The sequence below is a fragment of the Myodes glareolus genome, chromosome 12 (assembly GCF_982192425.1).
Source record: "Myodes glareolus chromosome 12, mMyoGla1.1, whole genome shotgun sequence".
In the NCBI taxonomy this organism is placed as follows: Eukaryota; Metazoa; Chordata; class Mammalia; order Rodentia; family Cricetidae; genus Myodes; species Myodes glareolus.
The window spans coordinates 37,404,797-37,428,396 of NC_142037.1; the positions used below are offsets into that span (position 1 = coordinate 37,404,797).

A 23,600-nucleotide genomic window follows, 5' to 3' on the forward strand; every position below is an offset into this window, starting at 1 on the left:
CGAAACCATGGACTGTGCTTGGAACTGCACATAACACATGCTGGGGCTAGAAGATTCACAGCCTTGCCACAAGGACAGCTTCCTTCTTCCATGACCCCTTTATCTGGACTACTAAAAGAAGGCTCTGGCCACATTTCTTAGGGTGAGTTTTCCCACATCAGCTAAGGCAAGCAAGCTAATCTAGAGATGCACCCCCAGGCAAGCTGAGACAGATGATTTCTCATTTGAAACTCAGCTGTCTTTGCTGTGGCAAGTTCAGCTTCTGATCCGCCGCCATCACACCCTCTAAGTAGACTTGTTCCTTTTCTAGACGCCTGCCAGTGTCTGTTGGTATGTATCTCGTCCTCAGGCCTCTTGGGAAGTCTTCTGATTCAAGCTTGCTCAGGGGAAGATCTTCCATCTGGGAGAACTCTAGGGACCCATACACTCGAGTCGTATGAATATGTTTTACATGCTCTGCATGTTTTAGGGTGCCGCTGCCTAATTTTCCCTACACAGATCAATGGCTTTTGAGGGCAATGAGTTCATTGCTTTAACTCTACAAGAGCTCACCCCGTCCCATCTCTAGATTGCACACATGCCCTGAGCACCAATAGGTGCTGCTCAGGGGGAATGAGTGACTTTCTTTCTTGTTGAACGGCTGTCTCTTGTCACTGCCTGTCTAAATACGCTGTCTGTCACTGTAAAGGAATAAGCAAGCTTACATAGCTTATGAAGAAGAGAAGCATAGTTCTTATGCTTCTAGAAGCTCAGAGGTTTAAGAGCATCTTCCCATCTTCTAGTGGGGATCTTCTCAGTATACCATAATGTAGAGAAGAGCATCATGAGGGGGACAGAGAAGGGGGCCAAGGAGAGCTTGTTACTCAGTCATATATAAAGATATTGATGCCTTCATAAAGGCAGGGGCCTCCTGAGCCAATCACCTTCCAAAGGTTCTACCTCCTAATACCATCGTATGACTTTGTGTACCAAGTGTCCTTAGTGTGAAACTTAGGACGAACACCAATGACAGCACTCTCCTCTCCAGGCTGCCACTCAACTGCGACACTGTCCTTTATAACTCTTGGAAATTTCACATTCCTTTTAGTCTCTGCTCCTTTGCACCGTCCCCTCTGAGGAAACAGGACCAGTATCCATCAATTTGTCTCATGATAGTCCTTGGCCATCTGACCCAGCCCACTTCCTCTCTCCAACATTCTTCCAACAAATGATTACCGAGGATAGGGCATTTAGGAAAACGAATAAATATAGGTTTATATTTCAGATTGTGACTGATAAAAACTGGGAAGGACCTAAAACAAGATAAAGGGGTAACTGAGTGAGTGAGAGACGCTTCCTGCGAGTGGAAAAGAAAGGAAGCCTTTCCTCCCTGAGAAAAGTCTTGGATGAAGTCAGGGTGGAAGGTTGCAGTGTCTGCAAAGCAAAGTCTGGGTCAAGGGAATCCTTTAGTGAAGGCCCAGACATACGGTGCATACCCAGATGAATTTTCTCAGCCTCTTCATTCCCCTCCATTTAGAACGACTAGAAAGCTTATGGACAACCATACTTTCCAGAGTCCCCTTCAGCTGGCGTAGAGCCCATCATCTCTTCTTGTGGCCACTTCCTTCCGTGGCTTCCAGCCACTGTTGCACTTATGAAGGTTTGGATTTTCCTGGAGGATCCAGAGGCAGGTTACAGCTGTTGCTTCTCGGGTTACTGTCCTTGCACACAGACAAACACTTCAGGGTGACGCAGCTGTTCCGTTGCTCCTGTTGCTGCTGGGAACCTGTGACAAGAAAAGGCCTTCCACTCACTGCTTCTTACCACACCCCATAACTTTTGATACCCCCAAACCTGCTCCCGTCATTGCATGAAGTCTCGTCATTAATATATCTTTTCAGTTAATATCTTGAGTATGCCTTGAACTTCCTGAGGAAGAGTAACCCTGAAAAAGGGCATAGACAACACTAAAATCAGAGGATGCTGCAGGATGACAGCAAGGAACCAGTGCATGCACAGCAAAGTGCATCAAAGGCTCAAAGAGTGTTTCAGAAACTGACGGAAAGGAAGTAACAGAGCAGACAAAGCACACCTGGACCACAGTACTGAGTTCTGTTCCTTTCTCCAGCGATGCTATGGTCCATAGTCTCTCTTATCCTTGAGGATGGGTCTCACTATCTGAGTAGCTACAGCGGTTTCTTGATACACTTGTTTGCCCTTGTGGCTGTGCCTACCACCTCTGCCTTCACTTTTGAAGAGTCCTTAGAGAGGGGCTTCTCGAATGGGCTTGCTTCTGTTGTTCCCTCGGCTGTTAATGCACTTGAATGTGATGACAGATTCCCTCAGGCTTAAGTGCTATCATCAAAACTCTGCCTGCGATGGAAAGGTTCCCAGGCTGCTCTTAAAAGCATCACTCTTCGTATCATCTGTGGAGGGGTTCAGTGGAGTGCCAGTTAGCCAGAGGAGAGCTCTATATTAGCAGGATGGAAACGCTCACTGATACTGGACAACACAGTTGAATCAATCCCTGAGTTTGGAACCTCATTCCTCCATTTGGCCCAATTTAAGTCCCACCCCTAGTCAAGGAGCTATTAGCGACTGATAGCCAATAGGAGAGAATAACCTTAGCTCCTGGTAGGTCAAAGGTAGTTCAGTGGAAGGCCATACATCCAAGAATATATGGGCAGCACAGATTGGACTTTCTGGTCACAAATCTGGGTATGTAGGGAATGCTAAATGGATCTAGTTTGGAGAAGGGATGCATGTGATTCCAGCACATGTGTGGACTTCTCAGAGGACTAGTGATTTCTTTTGTTCATTTTTAAATTTCTTCCTTTTAAGCCTCTATCATTTAGAATCAATTAAATTAAAGTCAGTTTTCATTTTCAAAAGTCTAAAATTAGGAAATATTGATGAATATGGCTGTGGCTCTCACTTTGGTTTGCTCTTTAATTTATTCTTCCATTTATTAAATACCGCAGGAGATTTAACCCAGAGAGTGTTGCATTCAGCAAGCCTTCTACTTCTGAGCTGCCTCCCCAGCCTTGTTCTGTTTCATTTTTAATTGATAATAATAATAGATCGAGCCACGTTATGACATTTAAATGCAAGAATATATTGTAGAATGATTGAATAAGAGTTAATTAGCCTGTGCATAACTACACATATCTATCATGTATTTGCAGTGAGAACACTTTAAGCTCTCTTTTTTAATTATTTTGAAGTACACAGTGTACCATTATTAACTATAGTCATCTTGATGTGACACAGAACACCAGGACTTAATCTCACTCATGACAACTTTGGATGGCTGAGCAAACGCTCTGTTCCCTGTCCACCTGCCCTTCCTTACAAGCACTTTCATACTTGCAGCTTCTATGAACTCAGCTTTTATTTTTTTAAATTTTGAATACAAGTGATAGCTTGAAAATATTGTCTTTCTCTCCTTGACTTATTTTGAAGAGCATAATGTCCGCTAGATTGGTGCACAAAGCCCCCTCTTAATTTGTAATCTGCTATAATGAACATTCAAGATCTGCATTGCTGTGGTTTAAAAGAAGATGGAGCGGCACTATTAGGAAGTGTGACCTTGTTGGAGAAAGTGTGTCACAGTGGGGGCAGACTTTGAGGTCTTTTTTGTTCAGTCTTCACTGACTGTTACTGTCAGTTGGCTTTTTGTTACCTACAAAATGTAGAATTCTTAGCTACTCCAGTACCACATCTACCTGCACAGTGCCATGTTCCCCATCATGATGAAAATAGACGGAACCTCTGAAACTGCAAGCAAGGCACCCCAATTAAATGCTTTCCTTATAAAAAGTTGCTGTGGTCAAGGTGTCTCTTGTCAGCAACAGAAACCGTAAATAAGACATGCACATTTAAGTTATAGAAGTTAAAGATTCAGGGATGGTCCTGTAATATCTGACTACTTCAGGGAAACTCGCTGCAATCTTCATTATTCTACATCAACCTTTCATTTTACTCTTGTTAGTCAAATGCTAACCATCCTTCCAGACTGCTTCAAATCCTCCTTCTCTTCCATAAAGATAGGTTCTGTCCTTAGTCATCTCCTTTATCACCTGCCATTGAGTTTGTTGACTAATACACACGTTTGACTCTGAATTAATTTTCAACTAATGGAACTTCAAACATGATAAGAACCACTGAATGGAACAAGTATCTTTATAATATACAGTGGTATTCCTGGTTGTCCTAAGTTACAACTCTACATGATTTAATCATGTGGTGAAAACAGAAAAGGGGTCTAGAAATCTTTCCTTGGTCCAGTAAAAAACAGAGCACTGTCTCAAAGTCTATGAATGTCTGAAGTGTCTGACCAGACAACAGGACTGAGGACATGTCCTGACAGCAGGATTTCCCAGAGGACATAGGTACTCCATGATGCTTCTTCATTCTCTCAGCCCATTTCACATTAGGCATTATTCCAGTACCACATCTACAGCTAAGGCTCAGCTCATTTATAAGAATATCCTGTGTCTTCATTTTCTCCACTTCTTCTAAGGTCTGACATTTGAATTAGCCCATTGTTCTTGCTTCAAGTGAAATTATTTCCTTATTTCTCCTTTTATATACAAATAAGTGTGGCCTGTTTCTGGTTATTCTTTATATATTTGAGTTCTAGGATATCTGTGTGGGTATGCACTTCTTTGACAGGCTGCTTGATTTCTTCTTCCTTTAAGTGCAAACGAATCCATCACAAGCTGTTACAATTCTCTGACTGCTTTGCTCAGTACATCTTCTGTCCTAGCTATATCTGAACACTTTCAGATTGAAGTCCTTATTATTTATTTTAAAAACCTTGCTCTTATTTCTCACTTGCATTATACCTAGGTCATTAGAATGATTTTTATTATGGACATAAGTATAATATCTGCAAATCTCATTTTGGTAAATGAGGCATTGCAAATTATTTGTTATAAAAGGGGGCATTAAATACAGTAGGTTTGAGAACCATTAATCTATTATAATACTTCATTTTACTGAAGAAGAAAGTAAGGGAGAGAGAGATTAAATGGCCCAATCACTAAGTTGTTGATCTGGAAGTAAAACCCTGAGCTGACTTGCAATCCGGCTCTCTTGTTTTGTCCTGTGATTTTGGTTGAATACTGAGCAGCTATTTCTGTCACAGGATTATGCTCACAGTCTCCTTGAGAATGGAGCTATTTTGTCCAATCCTTTTTTATAATCATCACAGTAACTAATATAGCAGTAGACATATAGCAGTTACTTAATTCATCCTCAGTGCAGCAGATTGAATTGCATTGAATCACACTGCATCGAAACTAAGTGATTTGAACTGCATAGAGGGGGGTTGAATGCTTATAGAAAATGGTGTGAAATAACCAAAGCCCTGAGTTCTGGGCCAAGGAGCCACAGCTGACATAACCACATGAGATTTTCTTGTTCCTGTCTCCCTGTCCCTCTCTAGTTTCCAGGTTCTCACTATGGAGTACTTTATATCTTCCTTTATCTTTCAGTAATTGGGTTTTTTTTGACATTGGCCCTTCCACTGGCCCAATAATTTCCATCTCAGGCTCCTTCTCTACCAGCCATGTCCCTTGGGACATAGACTGGCTCCAGTGCTACTACTAGCCTAAAGTCTACAGTGTCCTCAGTAAGAATTAATTCAGTCTTTCATGTCTCAACTTATATGCTAGCTCTCAACTTTTCCTAGGTCTCTACAAATGTACTAACAACCTTGGTCCAAGGTAAGATGTTTTGTTGGCAAGGGCAGACTCTACATGCCAGTGGAAATAGCACAAAGTATCACCATATCCCCAAATTAAGCATATCGTATTCTTCCCAGTATATGTGTGCATATGTTTCAAACACAGACAATCAGGAGAGAGAGTTAGGGTCCTATACCTAACTGATGGGCTACAAGAAGCAATTAATGCCAAGGAGGTAGAACGCAAATGAAGGAATGCCAAGGACTCTGTGCAGAGCAATGGAATCATGGGGGTTGTGACCTATAGTGGAGAAACTATTTGGCACAAATATGGAAAGATGGTAATTATGGGTCTAGACAGGACAGTGTGAACATATTAGATATATTATTTTCATATATCATTTGACTGTAAATATGCAATCAATTCCACTACTATCACTATCAACAACATTAACAACTCTAAAACAATAAAAAACCACAACCAATATAGCCGTGTTTTTACTTTTATCTGAAAATTATGTCTGGGTGGTAGTAACACAAGCCTTTAATACCAGCACTCAGGAGAAAGAGGTATGTAGATCTCTATGAGTTCAAATCCAGCCTGGTCTACCAGACCTAGTTCCAGGACAACTAGGGCTGTTACACAGAGAAACCCTGTCTTGAAAAACAAAAACAAAAAACAAAAATCAAAGAGAAAAACTTAGATAACTTCTACCAAACTACCTAGGGATAGTGAATTCATGGATCTTGGAAGATGATCTATAACCACCACTTAACTAACCAATGTAACTCCAATTGCATCCTGTGTACCTAGTACCCAAAGATAAGCATGCTTCTCACCTCTCATCAAGGAAACTTCTCTTTGCAACTAACTGAGGGAAACCATTCCAGAAAACCACAGCCGATCAAAATGTAGAATTGTGGACAACTGAGATATCTACAGATCTACTCTTGTGATCATTGTGAAAGGAGAGTGGAAAATTCTAAGAGACAGAAGAACAGGAAGTTGCTTTAAGACTGTGCCTTCTAGGAATTTTGGAAGCTGCATGTATAAAATCTATCTAACCAATATGAATTCCTAAACATGAGCTGAAAGAGAATGACAGCAGTATACAGGCTTATGTGGACTGGGAAAACCCTATGAGTCTCAACACTACTCAAAGAACCATGGGCAACTAAGGAATGTTGAGTCAGGAGAAGGAGTCTTCCTCCAGAGAAACACACCAATTTGTTATCCAGTACCAAATAGTCAGCTTTGAAAACATGTATGTGCAAGTAACATTATCCAGGCTGAGCAGATTATATTTAAGTATTTTGGAGTCTCTCTCTATTCTCTCCCCCTCCCCCTCTGTGTGTGTGTGTGTGTGTGTGTGTGTGTGTGTGTGTGTAACAGCCATTAATCAAACAAAAGAGAGCATAAATTTGAAAGGTAGCAAGGAAAAATATATGGGTGCTTTGGAGGGAGGAAAGGGGAGGAGAAATAATTGTATTGTAATCTCAAAAGGCAATTTTAAAAATTTCAGTGCAACTTCTAATGACTAAAAAGGGTTATTTGAGATCTCTGGTTAAGCTGGGTAAATCTTAAATTAAGAATCTTTCTTTCTTGCATGGGAGAGCTGTTTCTATTACTCATCTGTCATGTAGTGGCATGGGTGAGAGAGAGATACCCACCCATCAGCACCTGAGGTAGGTGGGAGAGCTAGACCTGCAGTCATGAGAGTGAGAGAGTTGTCTCTGCCCTTCACCAAGTACAGCTCTCAGGAGAGTGGCCTGTATGTCACCATGCCTGGGCAACACAGTAGAGCAGGCCCTGAAGGTGTCGGTATGGGAGAACCACCCCTTAGAACATGAAAGCAGAATTGGTCCAACCCCATGCACGGGGTAAACAGGCTAGGGCAATGCAGGAGAGGTCACTCTGGTGGTGAAGAAGAGGGAGAGCAGGCAGGCTGATCCACCTTGCAACAACCCAGGCCCAGAACCCGGGTTTTGTGTGGCACACCCCAACATCCACCTCATCTGTGATCTGATGGAGTAGGTAAAGGGCCTGGTCCTGCACACCCAAAGCTGCAGGATGTCCACAACACAGGGCAACAACAGGATATCCACAAGGAGTCTCAGTAAGAGCCCAGCATTGAGGTCTTGAACCAGACCAGTGACTCTTTTGCGAGCAAGGGTATAAGGACTAGAGGGTCTACTGTGCAATTCACTGTGTCACACTACAGCGTTCACAGTGAGATTGATTTTTCCCTTCTCTTTTTATTTTTCTTAAATAATTTTATTTTATTTTGGGGAAGAACTTGCAAGAGCAGAGGGTGGATAGGAAGGGATGGAGAAGGGAATGGGATGGAGATGCATGATGTGAAACACACAAAGAATAAATCAAAAAAGTTTAAAAAAGATCTCTTTCTTGAAAACAAAGTTCACACTTCCATTATTGATATAAATTATACCTATTTTCCTTTATTCTGGTCCAATAAAACAATGGAATTAAAGAAAAGCATTCCTTCATGACTTGTTATCCCAAACACGTTTACAGATACCCAAAGGCACAGCTCAGGAGAAAGAAGAGTGGGTTTGGAGTCAGGCAGCCTTCACCCGAATTCTGGCTCCATTTCTACTGCAGGATTTTTATTATGCTGCTTAAACTTTCCAGGCTCAGCTTTCTCATTTGTAAAATGAAGTTAATAATTTTCAATCCACAAAATTACAATGATAATTAGTTTAAATAAAAGTTATCATTTAAACAAAACGATAATTAGATTAAATAAAAGTATGAAGGAATGGAGCACGTGGGCAGGCATATCTACAGCTGCTTGCTGAACTCCCTTCGATCTTGAATTCTATTTGACAAGCAAGAAAATTTAGGTTAATCCTCTGTATATGATTGACTTAGGAGCTCCAGAAATTTGTAATCATTCCCTTTACATAAAAGCAATGCCATAGGCAAAAAATAAAAAAATAAAAAAAAATAAATTCCATCAGAAAAGGCCTGGAAAGGTGACTCAGCTGTTAAGAGAACACATTGCTCTTGTAGAGGACACTAGTTAGGTTCCCAAAACTCACAGTAGGCAACCCACAACCCCCTGTGACTACAGTTCCAGGGGAAAATGCCACCATTCTCTGACCTCCACTACAGGCACCAGGACTCACACAGGCACAGATCTCCCTCCACACAGGGAGATTCTTTTTTTTTTTTTTGTAAGAAAGAAAAATTTGCATTATTTAGGAATTAAATAGCTGTATTTGAAGTACCTATAACAAGCACCAAGGCTGAAAATCAAAGGTTCTTTTTTTCTGTAGATTTTTTGGTGACTTTTAAAAAATTAAAATAGCACTCTCCCCTTTCCCTCTCTTTCCTCTGACCTCTTCCTGCTCTCTCTCTCAAATGCATGGCCTCTGCCCTCTTTTCCTATAATTGTTCTTCCAAATAGATAGATGATAGAGATAGGTAGGTAGGTAGGTAGATAAGATAGATGATAGATAGATAGATAGATAGATAGATAGATAGATAGATAGATAGATACACAGACAGATACACAGACAGACAGATAGATGTGTAGGTAGATAATAAATATTACTAAATATGGATAGGACATCCTAGGTTTGTATTTTGTCACACACACACACACACACACACACACACACACACACACACACCCCACTGACCACTTGGTACTAGATAACCAAGTGGTGTGCTCTTCCCTGGGGAAGAATATTCTCCTGCTCACAGCTTTCCTTAGTTGCCTATAGTCCACTGTCTCCCACACCCAAAACTCAGGGAACACATCAGATGACTTTAAGAACCAGGGGAGGAGTGTTGGAGGAGGCTGCTACATAGTTCCTGGCCACTTAGCCCTGAAATAATCACACAGAAACTGTATTAATTAAATCACTGCTTGGCCCATTTGCTCTAGCTTCATATTGGCTAACTCTTACATATTAATTTAATCCATTTCTATTAATCTGTGTATGGCCACTTGGCTATGACTTACCCGCTAAAGTTCCAGCATCTGTCTCCAGTGGGGCTACATGGCTTCTCTCTGACTCTCCCTCCTTTCTCCCAGCGTTCAGTTTAGTTTTCCCCACTTATCTAAGTTCTGCCCTGCTATAGGTCCAATGCAGTTCCTTTATTAACCAATGGTATTTACAGCATACGAAGGGGAATCCCACATCGGAGCAGGATGCCTGCTGTTAAACTGTGTCTCTGGGAAACATCAGGGAAGCTACACAGAGAAGTCTCAACAACATGGTTGCCTAAACAAGACCTGAACAAGGATGATACCAGCAACTATGCTAATACAGAAGGGAAAATCCTACAAGACCCCTACTCTAGATAAAGAGCTACAGATGCTTTCAAAGTTCTTGAGTATTTGGTAATCAGGTTCTATGAGGTCATAAAAAGCTTCATAATGACCCAGAAAGCCTAGAAGCATGAGAAAGGAAAAACACCCTACTTGTATGATTCTACAGTGGCAAAGACACCTGACAGCTGATAGGCAGACTCTTCCAAGGGACAGAGGACACAGTTGGGAGGACCAGGCAGACCTGTTTCTGAGCCCTTTACTATGACTTGCCATTTGTGTTACTCAAGATGTGGTTCTTAGAACCCACTCCTGCTATTCTTTAATTCATTACACTGAAGAAAAAATAATAAACCCCATAATCAGAGCCTTTGAGGGGACTCAGATAAAATACGCAAGAGTTTGAGCTCTGGAGATCTTGGACCCAAATCAGGATCTTTTTGCTTAATCCTAATTTCAATGAAAAAATGTCAATTATTTGTGAGTTTTCACTTCTTAAAAATGTGTATCTCTATGGTTATTAAATGAAATTTAGAAGATTTCTCCAAGAGACAGACCAGTTAAAGTGTAACTTCTGTATACAGAATGCATTTTCTTAGATGGCCACAGACACCATTATTCCTTATTGTCTTAGCTACAGTGAAGGCCTTTCATGTTACCTGTCTGCCCTATGGAGGTGAAGGACCAGACTTTACAATTAAGAGCTAATAGGTAACTCCAGAGTCCCATGACCATGTGGGATTTACCATTATATCACCTAACTGGTAGAAGCCTTTTACCTCCTAAGGATCACTAAATATGTTCTGGGCTTAGGAATAGCTTGCTATGCAAGCATGAAGACTTGAGTTCAATCCCTAGAATCCATGTTAACCAAAAAAGGATCGCTAGATATGATGCATGTATCCCAGTGCTGGGAAGGCAAAGACAGACAGGGCTCATTGGCCAGCTAGCCTAGCTTACTCAGTGAGCTCCGGAGATGAGAGGCCTTGTCTCAGAAAATGGGAAGAAAGGACGACTCTCAAAGAATGACAGTCAAGGGTATGCTCTTACCTCCACACGCCTACACAGCACACACACTCTGCACACAAACACTCCATCATATGCATGAGGGTGAGTACACACACACACACACACACACACACACACACACACAGAGAGAGAGAGAGAGAGAGAGAGAGAGAGAGAGAAAGAGAGAGAGAGGTGGGGTGGTTCTCAATAGGTTGGGCTACTATAAGCTATTGAAGAACATTGTAATGCGTTAAAATAAACGTAGAAATCTTTTCAAGGGATCTAAGTCTTTCCTCATGGAGATGTGTTTGGGTTTGTGGCGTCTAAGCTACAGATGGAAGAAGTGCGGGCATTTTACCTGAGCTTCAAAGGGAGGGGTGGAAACTCACAGGCAGGCCTCATAGAGTGACCTTTGAAACCCACTAGTCCTTGACTGCCTCCCAAATCCATCAGTTCAGGCTTCATTTAAGAAACCACAATCCTCCAGGGGGCCAGGTGTAAGAGAAATCTCTGGATTATGTCGGGAGCGTTGATGGGCTGTGGGGGAGGCTGTCTGTAGGTGGTGTTCCGTGGGATAAGATTCCTGTCAGCAAATAAGTTTATTATTACATCATAAGAGAACTAGAACGAAGGAAGGGGCAAGTTCTGAGGCTCGGCCGCTGGCTTGCCGCGGTGGGCGATAGATGTATAAATCATACAGGTCAAGGGGGAGAGAGTCACCGCGAGCTAGCAGTAGGTTAGTTAAGATGAAAAGCTTCCATAAATCCCGGGCTTCAACATCTGCCATCCATGATTAAAAATTGACTGGGGGCATGTGACCTCCCCCCTTTCCCTAGGCAGCTAGCTAGAGATGCAAGAAACTCAAAGGGTCCCAGGATCAGCAGTTGGAACTGGCAACGCTGGAGACGTCCCTTTCAAGAGAGTGCCCCTTAAAGCCTGGAGAGACGCAAACGTGCATCTCATCAGGATGCTACGAAAGACGCTTTATTCTAGGGAGACCCACCACACCTGGAATGCTCAAGTAGAACAGATGGGGGCAGGGGAAAGGGCGGTGAAGAGGGTAAAGAGCCCTATCTCGTTTAAGTTTTCAGAGCACATAGAGCTCCCTCAAATTCCCACAGTGAGTGGGGGCTGGTGTCAGAACTCCCTGTGAGTTCAAGGAACCTGAAAAACGAGCTGATGTTGGAACTCCCCTGACTCCATGACTCCTATCAGCTTCCCCAGCCTGGTCCCACATTACCCATTACCCCACCTAAACCTATGGCCTCTGGTGAGTGAACAGGAGTGACTAGACTGGATCCCTCCACTCCCACTGAGTACTCAGACTCTTACCTTGCTCCTATAAACTAATCGGTTGAAAATGGATTAGAAAGTGATGCCCTACCCTCACAAAGCATCTTCGCCTCTGACTTTTACCAGCCTCGTACCAGCCTTGTACTGGCCAGGAATGAACTGTATGTAGGGATTTAACACTGGCTTGAAACACCCTGCATTTTTCTAGTCTTATCCTTTCCCTGCAAAGTTCTGTCGACCTGTGCTTTTCTTCTCTCTGGGTGTTTGTCTTTCTGGGTGTAACTCTCTAAGTAGCTTCAAAGTAGAGGTTTTTCAGCGTAACTACATTTTTTTTAACTTTCTACCCTCTGCACCTGGCCCAGCATCAGTGATTCTTCCTTGCTTCTCCAGTGCTGATTCATCTTGGCGGCCTAGGTAGAGTTTGACTTCTTGGTGTTAGAGTCGCAAGCACCCCCAAGCATCTACATCAACCTCACTCTCTTTATTTTATTTACAAGAACCATGCAACTTTACTGCTTTTTACTACAATTCAGATTTTTATTTGGATTTACATAAATAATAAAATAATATTAATGGAGGGCTGGTGAAATGGTTCAGCAGCTGCTGTTCTTCCCGAGGTCCACAGTTAGGACCCTGGTACCCATGTCAGGAAGCTCACAGCCATCTTACTTCAACTATAGGGGTCCTATACCCTCTTCTAGCCTCTATGAACATATGCATGCACAAATACACACATTCTCTCTCACACACATGTGAACATAGTATAAATATTTTAAAGAATCTATCTGGATAATAAATCTGTCATCTGTTAATAGGCTGTAATGTACCAGTCATGGATATAAGCACTGACGAATTTGTGCAATCGACAGATAAATTCATATCCGTTTTATGGATGGAGAGGCAAGGATAGTTAGTGACTTATCCAGTCTCAGGTCTACCTTGAATTAGCACCCATCCCCTTGACCTCATATTTGCCGAGCACCACACTCTCCTCCTAGTGCCCTCAGATACTCTGTTCTAGTCAACTGATCTGCTACCAATGGTGTCTTGTTACCAAAACCAGGAAGAATGGCTCCTGACAGCCGTACCATCTCTTTTTCCAAAAATGTAAGAAGCTGAATTCCTCTTCTTCTACCAACCTGTCTCTGCTCAGTCATTGCTATTCTTACCTCTCCTGACAGTGCCACCATTACCCTGAAGTCACCAAACCGGTTTGTCAACGTGACAGCCCTGGCACAGCCTCTTCCCCTCTCATTCCTAGCCATTTATTATTTATTTTGTTTCTAAGTTATATGAAGATTTTAAAAGCGGGTTTCTGCCTGACCTATCTGTGAAATACTACGCTTTCAGCGAGAATAGGGGGTAGGCAACCTCATCACTATAAGAGATAATTTCTGCCTGTGCTGTTTTGAAGTCAGAAAGGTGAGCCGTTCACTGCTTACACATTCAAATCTGACCTCAGTTATTGGGCAAATGGAAAAGAGAAAGTAATTAGTTTTTTTTTTCTTAATGGCTCGGAAACATACCCCCCAAAAGGGCTGGGGTGGGAAGTGGTGATTGTTCAAATCAGCAGGTTTGGGAGTTTAATTTCTTTGTATTCATTAAGCGCTAAGATCTTTCTGACATGCTTCATTATAATACAGTAGCCCAGCTGGAAGAGCACTATTATCCAGTTACGAAAATGATAAATTAGAGGGACAAAGGTTATTTGTTTCTTAAGCTGCTGTTTGGAAATTCTGGGCATGGATTTCTCTATCAGAGGGCTGAAAGGTGAAGATATTTGTTTTCCCATTAGACAGTATTAAGAGGAGAAAGTGGAATGTTTTCCCCAAACCATCCTGAAAATGTCACTCAGCAGGTAAGCCTCGGTCTTAGCTCCAAGCCCCCTTTTAAGATTGATGACCCTAGGGAGAGAGCTGGGCCGAGCACCAGGTTCCCTGGAATCAGGATTCCTGGAATTATTGATGAAAGGAGAACACGGGAAGTCCCTTGCCCATATTTTATTCTATCTTTAAGGCAGACAATACAATGAGGAACACAGGTCTCCCGTGACTTACTTTATTGTGTTGACTTAATATTTTGTAGTTTTCTTTTCTGCTAAATAGGGATACTAATGTCCTGCAATTTTGCTATCGCAGTTCAATCTTTGGCAGGAAGAATGTTTATATACCCATACTTACATAATCAAGCAGCAGCTGATTTAGAGACGAGAACTCACTATATTTTTAGCTTCAACTGGGACCCAGCTCTCTTATCATTACCAAGGTAAAAATGTGGATACTATCTGGTCACATCCCCCTAAATAATGAATTAGAAAGTCATGTCCATTTAAGCTCAATTGATTAAGTCCTTGTCTTGTGGGCATGAAAACTCAAGTTTGATTCCCTGTACCAACTCTAAAAAGTTGGGCACTGTGGTGCATGCTCATAATTGAAGAGCTGGTGAGGAAGAGATGGGTGGATCTTTGGGGCAAGTTCCTAGTCAGTGAGAGATCCTGTCTCCAAAGGCAAAGTGGGTAGTTCTTGTACAGCAACACCCATGGTTGTCATCTGGTATACACACACACACACACACACACACACGCATGCACACAGTAAGGGAGTGGGAGGGAGGTGGGAGATAGAGAATCATATTCAGTTCACTAAGATTTCATACAGGGAGAAGAAAAGAATGCTACATAAAAACGGAAACAGCTCAGTTGTAGTAAGATTTCCCATTAGGCATTTGCCAGAAGGCTGCACATCGCAACCTAGATGAGTTGTGTCCCTTGGAGATATCAGCTGTTCAGTCTCTGGGGCTTGCCTCTGTTCTTACTTCAAAGTTCTCTGCTTTTGAGCAACAATCTCATGTTCTTTCCTCTTCAGAAGGAAACTTTAAAATCACTTCTCCACTGCAATTCTCCTGGGCTTTACCCTCGTATTCCACTAGTGAAGTGCTTATTAATTGATTTGAGGAGTGTCTACTGTGATTCCCACATCCTTCAAGTATCCATCCTTCACTCTGGTTCATAAAGTAGTTACATAAGTCCCACAGTTCCCTTAAAGAAGGATGACATTTCCAGTGGCATTGGTCATATAAAAGCTAAAAAGCGTCTTCGCTATGACTCACCTGTAATTCTGAGAAGTTAGGGACACATTCTTCAGGACTATCTGCAGACAGCAGGTATTGGTACAGTACACTAAACTCTAGGGTATGAACAGAATACCTTCTAAATGAGGATGAGCTACTCAACATCAATTCTCCAAGGACCAATAAATTCTAGGCAGAAATGACCCCAGATTCATGGCTAGGCAATAGTAAGGAACTCGGTGTCAATCAAAAAGACAATTCGCTGTCAGCAGTATTCAAACTTATTGGAGAGTCCTCCCATTTATAAGAAAACTTGTTTGTTCTTTACCCCAGATTCCAACCTGTGGGATGGGACCACCCACATTACAGAGTAGGTCTTCCCACCCCAGCTGAACCTCTCTGGGAACTCCCTCAAAGTTGTATCTATAGGTGGCGTCTCATACATAGGTGAGTCTAATGCACTGAAATTGACGGTGAAGAGTAGCCACCACTGTCGCTATCAAACTTCAGGCAGGGGAATGACATGATAGGGAGACTGCCCCCACCGATGCCGGGTTCCCCAAGAGCAAATCACCAAGCACTCGCTTTCACTTAGAGCCAATGTCACCTACATTCATGTGATAGAAAATCTTTACTCCTCTCACCACGGAGTGGAAGAAGGACTACAATTGAGGGTCCAAAAAAGCTAAACCTTTCTGGATCACTGCCTCTTCCCAGAGTAACTCCAGTTCAACTGGTTAAGATGTAGAGAAAACACAGCCTCAGCCATTTTTCCTTCCTGGGAAGCCTTGAAAGTTCTTGTCAATGGGACAGGCTCCTAGGTGAAAACCAAGAAGTGGCCCAGACTGGACACAGAGATGACAAGTTCTTGCATGTGACATTCAGACAGCTCAGGACCCAAGTAAACAAGGAAGGCAATCTACCACGTTGTCCTAAAAGAACATTTCCAAATACGGCATACCTCCATTTTGCAGGGGGTCCATGGAATGTTCTGCTTTATTACTGGTATCAGAATGAGTCCTGGACCTTTAAAAACCCATTGTGGTATGATAAACAGTCATCTATATTACACAGTCTGTAGAGAGATTCTTCTTAAAGAGACAAGCTCTGCAAACAAACATTTATAAAAAAGAACAGACAGTATTTGCCTCCTGAAGAATCGGGAAGGAGATCTAATTCATAAGGCATAGGGCCTCTTTTCAAAGCTCTATCTTTTACTCTAACGCTATCATACCTTGCATTGGAGTACTGAGTGCTTCAAAGACAAGCCCTACAATTCTTCAGCCGAGTCCCAGCTCAAAGACTTTTCTCTCAAGACTCTTTCCTTCTGTTATGACAGGTTTGGGAATCAGCCAACACAATTCTTCTCTAATGAGTTCTTTGAAAAAAGAGATGTATTTTTGACCAAAATGGCTGACTGAAGGTGCTGGCCATGTCTGCACCTACAACACATGACAACAGAAAGAAAAGGCATAACAGCTCTTTTGCAAGACTATTTGAGACAGAGGGATAGAGCGTGATAGAGTGAGGAGACACCATAGAAAATGACATATGTGATAATTGTGTAAAGATGGAAACTGAGCATCCCGCACCACCCCTTTCTCTTCTCTAGCTCAATCGTGGGCCAAAATAGCTTTCTCATGACATGGAAAGGGTATGCAGGAGTTACCTGCACTTCCTATCCCTTCCGTAGCACCTTGAAGAATGTGCTGATAGAGAACATGCGGCTCTCGCAGGCCTTGAACCAAGTTTCAAGAGCTGTCATGCTACTGCACTGTTGCATTGCTCAAGAGAAAGAAGAAGCAGTGTTGCACTCTCTCCAAACCAGGCCCTTGCTGCATGGAGTAACCCTGAGACCCTGCTCACTCATGTTCCCTGAATCAGTCAAATCACACTGGCCTGCATTTCTAGAAACCAAGTGTTACAAACCCATCAAGAGAGCCAACTGCATATCCCCTCACCACTCAGGAAGCACCAGTGTGGCCCGCCCTCTGTGGCTTGGTATGCAAGGGCACCCGGAGAAAAGATGAGACACCCATCCTCCTAGGATTTCAGAAACTTCCAGATGGTCCCATTCACTCACTGTTGATCCCAGAAAGTCAATTCTTTATTTGCTGTTATTGGCTTTATATAGCTTCCATGTGCAATTGCTTTAGCAGAGATTTTAATAAAAACTTTAGAATGGATTAAAATAGAAGATATTGAGTTGAAGGGAGCTATCAATTTATCCAGACGTGGTTAATAAGAGGCTAAAGAAGAACTATCTCATGGTCTTAACATTTAGACACCAAAGTTATTAATCCTTGAAAATTCCTATCTGAAGGAGATACTATGGATTAATATAGCTAGGGTTCTTCCTTTGCTTACAAAGGGCACTCAACTAATTAAAGGGAAAGTAGGAATTTTATTCATACCTTTGGAATTCATGTCTAGAACTCTAAACAGTCCACCAAAATTATGACAATATAACATTTCTCAGGCAAAAATATCTGATAACACATTGTCTGTTGAAAAATCCCATGACATTTCTGTAAACTTAGTCACCAACAAAACATGTATTGTTTATTTATCTTTATGATTTATATTGATTTAAAATGGGCCAATGAAATCAAATAAATCAGCTAAAAAAACCATGATACCCAGTAAACCTCAGTCTTAATTTTCTGGAATATTCTGACAGGTCCAACATTGTTCCCTAGCTATCACAGTTTATAAAACCATAGTTTGGATTGCCTAAGATTTGTCTGAGACTTCTTTCTCTACAGACACAGGCATGCTCAGAGCCTGCCAACAGCTTGGATCCATGTAACCAACTCAAGCCTGGTCATTTCAATGAACATCAAAATACAAAATACAGAAACAGAAAAAAAGGAAGCTAATTTCTTCTAAACATGATCACACCAGGATTGATTTGGCAGCTCTGGAGGCTTTCTGGCCTACGAAGCTGTAAAGGACCGATGGCCCAGTCTTTTTGCTCATCCAGCCTCAACCTCCGGCTGCCTCTTTACTGAGTGATAACCAATTAAACCCTCAGTAGCAGCTACACAAAAGCAATAAGAAAGGGACAAAAAGAAAGGGAAAGCTTTCTTTAGAGCCAGGCATGCCTCATTTTCAGTAAACATGCAATCCCAAGGGTCAAGCATAACCAACCAGCACACAGAAAATGTAGTTGAAAGCTGAGCAGTCACTGGCCCAGCTAAAACTCCGAAATGATAGTTTTTGTTTTCTCTTATTAAACTTTATTTCGTTATATCTTTTCAAAATGAATGAATAAATGAATGCCCAGTGACTAGGGTAAAGGTTGACAACTGAACTGTGGCTCCCATCCACTAGGAGAAGGCAAACAGTTCTCTCCAGTAGAGAGAGACTGGGTATATGTCAGCCTCCCCAGGTCAGGCTTCATGTTCAGAAGTACTTAACCAACGCATAATGGACTCCACAGCTTCTGTGTGTACTTTTATTTGGTTACAGCTTGGCATTCTTTTTTCTTTGGGCTCATGATTTTATTTTGTTTTCTTGGGTTGGGGGGTTTCATTGTTGTGCTGTGTTTTGCTTGTTTTTTCAGAAAGAACTTAAAGTTGAGTGAATAGGGAAGGGGAGAGGATCTGGAAAGATTTGGGAGAGGGAAAGAATATAAAATTTTAAAAATTAAAAAAAATTAAAATGTGATTTCAAAAATACAAAATAACCTGTTGCTAAAGAAAGAACAGGAAACAGAATTAGAAATTACGAGACCTCAAAAATCAGTAAACCTTGTAATAGAAGCAAGGTGAGAAATTCCGAGAAACATAAAGACCAAATTATGAATGAATGGATCATGAAATTCAGGAAAATTGTCTACAAATAAAACAAAAAAAGTAGACAGAGATAAAGTACAAATGCTGTCTAGAAATGGAACCCAGAGGTAAAACACTTACTTAGCATACATACAAATGAATGTACAGTCCCAGAAATAAAGGTCCGCGTCCTTATATAGCTGTAGCCCCAATGTTCAACACATGTGGCTTTGCCACCTTCAAGGCAAGACTATGGACTTTTCAGCTGCTTCTGCCACCACTGGGATGGTTCGGGAAGAAGAAACCAAGACAGTTAAGAAGAGAACATCTAAGCCTGCCCGAGTTTGTCTTCCTATTGCTGTGACGAAAAGATTCTGCTGAAAAGACAACTTGGGGAAGCTGTTGACTTCCGTTGACCTGTGCAGATCTCGTCTGCTGGACCTGGGATCTGAGGACTTGAAAGAATGGGGTGGATGACAGTCTAACGCTGTAGACATCTTCACTTCAGGTTCAGAGGGCCTTTATAGATGAGTGAAACAAAGGAAGCAATGATTCAAGGAAGGCTGCTTGAGTTCAGAAAAAAACATAATCAGAAAAACAGGTAAATAAATGTCAATAAGCATGTACTAAATATTAACAGAGCAACCCTGGCCTGGGGAAAGCAGGACCTGTTGACTTCCCAACTGCTATTACAGCATCCTGTCTGTGCTTGGTGTTGGGTAGAAAAGAGGAGAGTTACTTTGAGCCTTATTTTCCTTTCTTAGATGCCTCAGGAAGAATAACAAGGAGGTGAACTTGAAAGTGCAAACAAAATGCACCTGAGGTGAAAGGTCCTCTGCCTTCTCTCCTGGAGCCTCTCACAGTTCCCCAAGGCATTGATCACCAAGGGTCATTCTTTTAACCACGTTCTGACAGGAGGGAAAGAGTTAGTTTCAGTTACAACTGCCAGGTCATGATCTAATACTGAGGGAAATAAGGGCAGGAACTCAAGACAGGAGCCTGAAGGCAGACAATGAAGCAGATACCATGGAGGAATGCTGTTTCCAAGCTTGATCCCAGGCGATTTTTCCCATACAGCCCAGATCCATCTGCCTAACAATGGTACTGCTCACAGAGGGATGGGCATTCCTAGATTTGCAATCAGTATAATGTCACATTTGCCACAGGCCAATCTGCTGGAGGCAATTCCTCAGTGCAGGCTCCCTCTTTCCAGGTAGCTATAATTTGTGTAAAGCCAGCATTTAACTACATAGTATAAATCCCTACTTTGTACCCTTGCTTTCTAAATCTGGCAGAAAAAAAAGTCATGTATGAACCAGCTCTCACACATCTCCATTCTCTCTTGTTCTATACCCTGCCATGTTCAAATGTAGCTTCTGTATGCATACCTCCCTGTAACCTAAAACTAACTGAGGTCAACATATATGCAATATCATTTTGAATAAAAATTAATGCCTAGATGCAGCAAAGAACTTAAGAGCTTTCTTGTTGCTTCTTGATCTACTCTCATGACCTCTTGAAGATTCTGTTCACGAATAGGAATAAGTCGCCATCTATCTTCTGGGCAGAACTTTGGGAGGAACTTCTAGTATACTGACAAAAACCATCTGCTAAGCACAAACTGGGCTCTGCCCCACATAACTGCAAAGCCCTTGGAGAGCTGCATATGTGCTACACAGAAATACTGGGCTCTGTTATGGAATGAATAAATGATCCCTCATTTAAACAGCATAATACCAACAACAACAAAAGCTATACAGGTAGAAAGATCTGTCCAATAGCTAGATTTCCATGACTTATCATCTGTCTTCTTGAAGTGTGACTTCTACACACAATGACTGGAACAGAAAACATGTGTTGTAGGAGCTGAGAAGAGCAAGAGCATAGGGAAGTCTGCTGACTTCTCTGGGCCTGAAAATGTGAACAGAATATAGAGTTGAGATAGGTGGGGGTCTGTAAGCAGAGAAAAGTCTGCGATAGCTCAGGAATGTTTAAACAAGTTAGATGATTGTAGGAACACAGAGAATTGGGAATGGCAAGATGAAGTTTGGTGTAGATCCCAAGGAACAAGAATGTTAATATCAGTTAAGCATTGTTATTTTTTTCAGTGTCTAGAAATCGAAGGAAATCTAGAATACCTATCTCTAAGGAGGAGGTTAACTAAAATATGTGGACGCATGCCGTTACAGCACACAGGTCTTAAGATTAGAAAGCTAGATCACATATGGATAAATTTAAATTGTAAAGCTAATGACAAGGGAGAAAGCAAGGCACAAAAAATAGTAAGTCTATAACAAAATAACAAAATAAAATTATCTGTAGACAAAACATTTGCACAAACACATATCAAGAACAGAAGCAAGGTCTATAATAAAATAATGTCTGAGACGACCAAAGCAAGTGTGCACACAATTATAAGACTACATAAACCCAGATCATCAGGTATCTGGATGGATGAGGGAAATGTTCAGGAAGACAGGCCATGGGAAGAGGGGAAAGGTAAATGATAGAGGAACCTTGTGCTGAATGATGTAGGCAATGCTGAGAGCTGAAGTGCATGATTAACTCAACTCTGCAAGAGCTAGAAAGGGAGATAAATAATTGCCTATATGCATACATAAATTCATGCAAACACTACAGAAAGACAAGCAGTGGTTTGCATGGTCTTATGAAGGATCGTCTCCAGATGAAGGGTAAACTGAGGGGAAGAAGAAGAAAAGCAGAGCAGACTCTGAACAACTGGTAACTTGCCCTGTGTTTCCTTTCCTTCTCTACCTTGCCCAGTGGCCACATGCTGAAAAGACTGCCTTTGGGAAGAGAGGTGTTTGTGAGTCACTTCCTACTTTCCACACAGCATTGGAAAGGCAGACCTGTCTTTGAGTCTCAGCTTTCTGTAGGTGAAAGAGGACTTCTTCATGTGGTAGCCACAGAACTACCATGAACTAATAGTAAAAGAATAAACAACCATAGCATATTCTTACTCAGTCAGCTAACAAAAGCTGGTTTCACTACTATAGGAGAGCAATCAAAGGAAGCTATGAAGGGAAGGAGGTATGAGAATATCAGAAGATTCAATAACAGAAAATACAGCTGTGCAGAAGGAAGACCTACAGTTCTACAGCACAGCAGGACTGGCTCCAGTTGACAACATTTTGGTAAATGTTAACATTACCAAAAGAAAAGAGTTCAGAATGTCTCGCTATAAAGAAATGATAAATGTTTAAGGAAAGAGAAATGTTAATTAGCGTGTTTGATCACTGTATATTGTGTAATATACCAAATTATTACAAATGTATGCAATCATTGTGGGCTTTTGTAAAATGCTAGTGATAAAGACAATAGATAGATGATAAATAGATGACTGACAAGCAGAAGCAGATACATAGAAAATAGATTATAGATAAGATAGACAGATTGACAGACAGACAGGTAGATATATTAGAATAGCTTCATAAAATAGTTGGTATAGCAAATAAATGTCCCTTACATATTGTCCCACACCCAAGGACTCACATGTGGTCAATGCTCTGAGCTTGGCCAGCCACAGAGGTGACAACAGAGCTTTGTAGGGCAAAGTCACAGCTTCAGCTCAGCTTTCAAAGGCTCTACTGTTCTGAAGAGAGATGGACAGAAGCAGTGAGCCCCGGGTATCTCTTCTCCCTTCTTGGTCCCTGGGAGAACATCTTCCCAGCCTAACCATGTGTCTGTAGTTTAAGTAAAAGCCACTCACAGAAGCTGGCCCCCCTCACACCCAACTTTACTGCACATTTCCATCTTTTTTATGTGTTTGGGATGTTACACTAATTGTGATGGATGTTCTTTTTGTGCTCATGCTGAGGGGCAGATGATGAAGCCATAATGTAAGGTAATACGTCTATTAAAGATTTAAAATAACCTGCCTGCTGGATGATTCCTCACTCCACTGGCAGATTCAAGCTCCTTGGAAGTCACTGGTGCTAAATTAAAGGCAGTGGTAGGGTGGGAGAGAGCAAGGGAGCTCAAGAGATTCTCCAGTTCCTGCAGTGCTGTCAAGTGAATCCAGTCTTTCTCTACTTAATTAAGGACAGTATAATTAGCACTCACTATATATGAGGTTCTGAACGTACATGGAAGGTCAGTGACTTTGGAAACTCTCAACTTAAAAAAAATGTTCTGGACTTGGAGAACAAAGTACCAATAAATAAGGAGTCATACTTTAATTTTCCAGATCAATATTGGAGTCCTGAGTTATTGATATGTTACTCAAAATGGCTCTTGGAGATGCCTGATCCTCCGATTCCAGAAGTAGAACAGTTATTTCTATCAAATCAAGAATCTCCCATCAAAAGCAGAGAGAAGTATAATATCCACCTGCCGTGTTGTTTCTCACTTACAAAATGCAAGAAATAGTGAGAGATATCTGGTCCATGTGGTGCAGGAGAATTGTCTGTATGCTGTCAATCATGTTTTAAATAAACGCTGATTGACCAGGTAGGAGGTGTAGGT

At 41.7% G+C, this 23,600-nt stretch overlaps 1 long non-coding RNA gene across 1 annotated transcript; it reads right to left on the bottom strand.

Moving 5' to 3' along the window:
* Positions 1-1,228: 1,228 nt before the first annotated feature.
* Positions 1,229-11,526, bottom strand: LOC146892305 (uncharacterized). Its single transcript, XR_015734641.1, has 2 exons — positions 11,336-11,526; positions 1,229-1,765 (listed from the first exon to the last, which is right to left on the bottom strand). It is a non-coding gene; the product is annotated as an uncharacterized LOC146892305 (long non-coding RNA).
* Positions 11,527-23,600: the final 12,074 nt, after the last annotated feature.